We start from the raw sequence: 5,847 nt of genomic DNA, 5'->3' as shown, positions 1-5,847 counted from the left end.
TAAAGGTGACAGCCAAGATAGAACAACACAAACACACTGTTTTATGACCATTCTTTGGAAGTTGAGACTGAAAATGTGCATTTACTCAAATTATATTCCTTTTAGCACCTCCAGGTGTAATTTTGGTGGTACTTTGCATTGGGCTGATGACACAGTAGGGAAACATAAACTACTGACACTGAACTTCAGCAGTACAGTAGCAGGCATGTGCAAGGCCATTGAAACAGTAAATACTGGTGATTACGTTGCCACATATTTTTCTGCATGGCATCATCTTAACTATGGACATGTGCTTTGACAGCAAGATATTTCTAGTATTTAGAATGGACCTTATGCATCATATACTTCATAAGAGCTTGGAAAGGTCTCACCCAGGTATTACCAAATGCCAAATATGTCTCTATGTATGCCATGTTAACCAACAGCCAGCATTTGCTGTGGGTGAGATGCTGATCTTGGCTGGTAAGGAACTGATGTGGGGGTACCAGCTGTCTCTCGCTGTCTGGGAGTCTATTGCAAAAAGGAGAACAGCGAAAGACACTAAGTTTACTGCCACCTTTAGAGAAACTTGTCAAAGAAAGACTCTTTAATTATCCCCATCTTAGTATTGTAGTCATATATGGTCAACACCAACCTGGGTTTTTACAGCAATTATTGCATAATGATCACAATACCATTCGAGGTCACATTCTAAATCTTTGATTCTACAAAAATCCTGTCTGATAATGTCCTAGAGACCTTTCAGTAGCTAAAAATCAATGAGTTTGAAAAGTAATTTGAATTTGGGGTGCTCACTTTTTCAGCAGAATCCACTGCTGAGTCTTCCTCTGTCATTGTATTTTATATGTGTGGCTGTCCCTCGTGCTGTGTTGGAAGTCAATGGTCCAGAATGTCAAGTTCTACAATTACCTATGTACAGAGCAAAGAGAAAACTCTTCAAGTCAAAAGAGCGTGTATTGTTTCAGGGGGGCTGTCTAGCCTTGGATTCGAAACTATCATATTTATTACACAAAAGAAGATGGTTCTTTTTCATATTTATTATTAATTTTTGTCGGTACATGGTATTTATGGAGTACATGAGATGTTTTGCTACAGGCATGCAATGTGAAAAAAAGCACATCATAGAGAATGGGGTATCCCCTCAATCATTCTCTGAGTTACAAACATTCCAATTACACTACGTTATTTTCAAATATATGATTAAGTTATTTTTGACTGTAGTCACTCGGGTTTTCTATCAAATACTAGGTTTTATTATTTATTATTTCTATTTTATTAACATTTGCCCCCTCCCGCTCACTCTCTCACTACCTTTTCCAGCCTCTGGTCACCATCCTTCTGCTCTCTATGTCCATAAGTTTCATTATTTTGGTTTTTAGATCCCAGAAATAAGTGAGAATATGTGATGTTTGTCTTTCTGTGCCTGCCTTGTTTTATTTTAACATAATAATCTTCAGTTCCACCTATGTTGCTGGTTACATGCTCTCATTTTTTATGTCTGAATAGTACTCCACTGTGTATATGTACCACATTTTCTTCATCTGTTAATGGACACGTAGGCTGCTTCCAAATATTAGTAATTGTAAACAGTGCTGCAGCAAACCTAGGAGTGCAGAAATCTCTTTGATATACTGATTTCCTCTCTTTTGGGTATACACCAAGCAAGTTGTTGGAAAATCATAATGAAGAGTGCAAAATGACTAAGCTACAGCGTATTGTCATTATTCACCCTGATGTGGAAAAGGGCATGAATTTAATAGAAAATAACTTTGCAGATTAAAATCTTAGGTGTTTTTTTTTAGTGCCATAGTCTTGGATGATGGGTTCCTAGAAGCTCTCAACATCTTTTCTTAATTGGAGAAAGTGTTAAGTCTCCAAATATCTGGGGCAGTACATATTCAACTTTTGACAAGAGAGCAGGAACTTGATTACTTTGAGTGCTCTTCGTTAGTTTCTGCTTTCATTGAGAGTGCAACACAAGCCAGCTAGGCTGCTGCTAATTCCTTGCTGGGCATCTTCTGCTACTGTCACAGGAACTGTGATCTCACTGGATAATCTATTAACTGGGGAGTCTTTAATCTTGAATGACTGCTGCACAAATTATCTTCAAAACATTTTAACCACCAGAGGAATACTCTTCAAATACCCCCAATCTGCCAGTATATTGAATCATGCTTGATTCTGAATAAGTCTCAACAGGTCATGTAAAGGGGGCTCTCTGGCCTTGAAATAGTGATGTTTTTATGCAGAAAGGAGATTGTTCTATTGTGATTATTTTATTGAAAATCCAACTTCTGAGCCATTAAAAGTGAAAGTTGCTAGAAAATCAGAATAAAGAATGCAGAATGATCAGACTACAATGTACTGTCAAATTTGATTTCAAGAAATTATAGGAAAACTTTCTAAAGTTCCATCTCACAAAATTTATTTTTACAAAGAATTCAAAGATCAATTTAGTTGTATGGAAGATTTTTTACGTGTTTTTTTACTCATTTTTCATCTCAGATATCAACAGAAGAGTCCACCACTTATTTAGCTAGTAAATTTATTAACATAAAATTCAGAGACATTCCAATACCACATTGCTTATGCCATTAGACATAGATTCAGTGTCAGCTACGACAATTGAAAATCAGCTCTTTTGTAATCAAAAGGTTTAAATTCCTCCAACCAAACTGTTTGATCCAGATGCAGCACTGCATTTTTTTCTGGAAGAACAATCAAATAAAATTTAAGAGAGAACATGAATGGCCACAATCCACCTAAAATAAACAAAAAACAAAAACAAACCAAAAAAGTGAGCACCCTGACAAATCAGAATGAAAACAGAAGTACAAGATTATAAAAAAATGCAATGGAGCTTTTCTTAAGCTTACCTAAAGTTTTTTTTTTAATTTCAAGCAACTTTTGTCAACATTAAATTGACGATCTAAATTAACAAGTCTTTTGAATTTATATATGGTAGCAAACATTATATTTATTAACCAAGGCTAAATCTAAAATTTCTAAGTAAAAATAGAAAATTAGTTTTCATTGATTGAAAAAGGTTTTTACACTTAGTACTTTCCCAATAAAACTGGTCATTCTTGGTTTTTTTATTTGGACAATCTGTGCAAAATTCCCCCAGCAATAAATTAGTAGTTGAAATTATTTCTAAATAAAAAAAAAGGAGAATTAAGTCAATTGATTTCACAGAGAAAAAATTTGCTTAATTAGCAGAAAATATTATCTATGATTTTTGTGATTATTTCATCAGTGTTCTGAGATGAATGTAATGGCAAGTAATTACAAAATTAACATAAACATGTAGATTTTTTTCTTTTTTTTTTATTATATTATACTTTAAGTTCTAGGGTAATGTGCATAAAGTGCAGGTTTGTACATATGTATAGTTGTGCCATTGGTGTGCTGCACCCATCAACTCGTCAGCACCCATCACTTTCATCATTATATATGTATCCCTCCCCAATGCAATCCCTCCCTCCTCCCCCCTCCCTATGATAGGCCCCAGTGTGTGATGTTCCCCTTCCCGAGTCCAAGTGATCTCATTGTTCAGTTCCCACCTATGAGTGAGAACATGCGGTGTTTGGTTTTCTCTTCTTGTGATAGTTTGCTAAGAATGATGGTTTCCAGCTGCATCCATGTCCCTCTTCTTGAGAGGTTTTAGCAAAGTGCTTTTCTACAGCTGACTGAAATTTATCATTTAAGTTTTTAAAAATTAATGGTAAATAAGGCTTGTGCCAATAGTGTTGCAGGTTCCTTACATTCCCCTCCCCTTTTTTTTCTGAGCGTATTTTTAAGGATGCAATGGACATGTTTTACTATGGCCTGTCCTTAGGGGTTATACGGGATGCCTGTGGAATGTTGAATGTTCCACGTGTGACAAAATTGTTGAAGTTGTGAGCTGGCATAAGCCGGACCATTGTCAGTTTTAATTTTTGTAGGCTGCCCCATAAACGCAAAGTTAAAAGATGATGTTTAATGACATATCGGGTGGACTCTCCAGATAAAGCATGTTCGCTAATTAGGTGAGAATTGGTCTCAATGGATACACGTACATATCTTAGTTTTCCAAATTCAGGGATGTGTGTAACATCTGTTTGCCATAACTGATTAGTTTCTAGTCCTCTAGGGTTAACACCTGTTGAAGGAGGGCATGTGCCTGTGAGCTGGCAATCTGGGCATTACAGGATAATATTAGTCTTTGAGTAAGTTGAAAAAGTTAGTTCCTCCAATTTTGATGGAAAAATTGATGCGATTGGGTGGCTTGGTCAAGCAGTGATGTCATAGCTTGAAGGTCTGCTTGATCACTGACATGAACTGGTGGGCCAGGGAGTGAGTTTTGGGCTTGAGTATGTGTGATAAAAATAGGATGCATACTTTGATCTAGTAATTGCTGAAGTCACAGAAAAAGTGCACACAGGGTGGGGTCAAGAGTAGAATTAATGAGGGCTGTCTCAAGGTTCTGCAATAAATAGAGTAAGCAGAATCACTAACAATGTTGATAGACTGAGAGGAAAAGGTCGCCAGGGCCAATATTAAGGCTCCAACCTCAGTTCTCTGAGTGCTAGTAAATCCAGAACAAGTAAGGAAATTAGCCCCTTTTCCATTTTTACCAGAGCCATCGATAAAAAGCATGAAAGCATTAGGTATGGGGAGTGAACTAGTTTTGTAGGCACAACTACAGGGATATGAGATAAGAACTGAATTAGTTTGTCAGCAGGAAGGGCATGCTCTATATGGCCTGCATAATCAGAGAGTGTTATCTGAAGACCTAGAGATATGGGTAGTACTGCTTCAAATTGCTTTTTATTTAAAGCAATTTTGTTGACATCAGGGTGATGACCTAGCAGCTGTTTGCATCATCTGTGGCCTGAATAGATGACTTTCTTAACTAACTGGATATAGGGATATAGAGTATTAGTCCCAGTATGTGAGTCAAAAGCCCATTCTAGGAAGCGTAGCACTGGGGCCATCTGTCCTATTAATTCTGTTGAGGAATGTTTAGTAGGGAAAAAAAAAAGCAGTTGAGCTGAATATTTTGTGTCTATGCAATCTAGTTGTCTCTGAGAAGTAGCTTGCTCTATTTCCTCAATTTTTCTTTTTGCTGCAGGAGTTAAATACTTGGGAGAGTCTAGGGCTGTATTGCCCTTTAGGTTAGAAAACAGTCTTTGCAGCTTATCAGAAGTTATGCACAAGATGGGGCTAAGCCAGTTAATATCACCCAGTAATCTTTGATCATCATTTAAAGTATGACGGTTGCTAGTATTTAACTAAAACTTTTGAGGTCTTACTGACCAGGAAGTTAATATTTATCCAAGACTTTTTGAAGGAGAGGACATTTGTACTTTTTCAGGTGTCAAGATTAAACCTCTTAACTGTGTATTCTTTAAGACAGAGGCATACAAACTTAAAAGTTCTGGCTCCATTGAGTCTGCCAGTAAAATACCATCCATAAAATGAATAATCTTGTAATTAGGAAATTGTTTTCTGCTGGAGAGCAAAACCTGATTTACATGATACTGACACATGGTAGGACTGTTTAACATTCCTTGAGGAAGCAGTCTCCAATGCAGTCAGTGAGCTGTCCTTTCATTATTGATGGCTGTTATGGTAAATGCAAATTTTTCTCTCTGTCCTGTTCTGCAAGGGGAATAATATAAAAGTAGTCTTTTAAGTCAATAATGAGTATAGACCAATTTTGAGGAATCGCTCTGGGGGAAGGGAGGCCCTGTTGAAGGGGCCCCATAGGTTGCAAATTAGCATTGATAGCCTATAAGTCATGTAAAAGGCTCCACTTGGCCAGATTTTGGGGAATGATGAAAATGGGTGAATTCCAAGGACTTT

This window comes from Trachypithecus francoisi, unplaced genomic scaffold (assembly GCF_009764315.1).
Source record: "Trachypithecus francoisi isolate TF-2019V2 unplaced genomic scaffold, Tfra_2.0 Contig01187, whole genome shotgun sequence".
In the NCBI taxonomy this organism is placed as follows: domain Eukaryota; kingdom Metazoa; phylum Chordata; class Mammalia; order Primates; family Cercopithecidae; genus Trachypithecus; species Trachypithecus francoisi.
This window is presented reverse-complemented; position numbering follows the sequence as displayed.